Source organism: Cervus canadensis, chromosome 29 (assembly GCF_019320065.1).
Source record: "Cervus canadensis isolate Bull #8, Minnesota chromosome 29, ASM1932006v1, whole genome shotgun sequence".
NCBI classification, from domain to species: Eukaryota; Metazoa; Chordata; class Mammalia; order Artiodactyla; family Cervidae; genus Cervus; species Cervus canadensis.
The window spans coordinates 29,409,120-29,409,432 of record NC_057414.1 but is presented as its reverse complement, the minus strand read 5'-3'; positions in this window follow the sequence as shown (position 1 = coordinate 29,409,432).

Genomic DNA, 313 nt, shown 5'->3' with positions numbered 1-313 from the left:
GTCTGGTGGGCTGAGGTCCATGGGGTCACAGAGAGTCAGACACAACTGAGCACGCACACACACCTACCCTCCATTACTTAATCAGCAACATGGTACTTACTGATGGTCCTCACTATGCTGTGTGCTGGGCTTAGGGGCTAAGGCAGGCAAGAGATGATGTTAGCACCCAAGCCCCCCAATCCAGGTGAGTCTGCTCCAATTCCTGGTCTGCCCCTCATCCTATGATCAACCTCAGACAGCTTGTCCAACCTCATGGAGGAGAAATGTTATGAGTATTATACTGAGATAGTGGATATTAGGGCTTCCCTGGTGA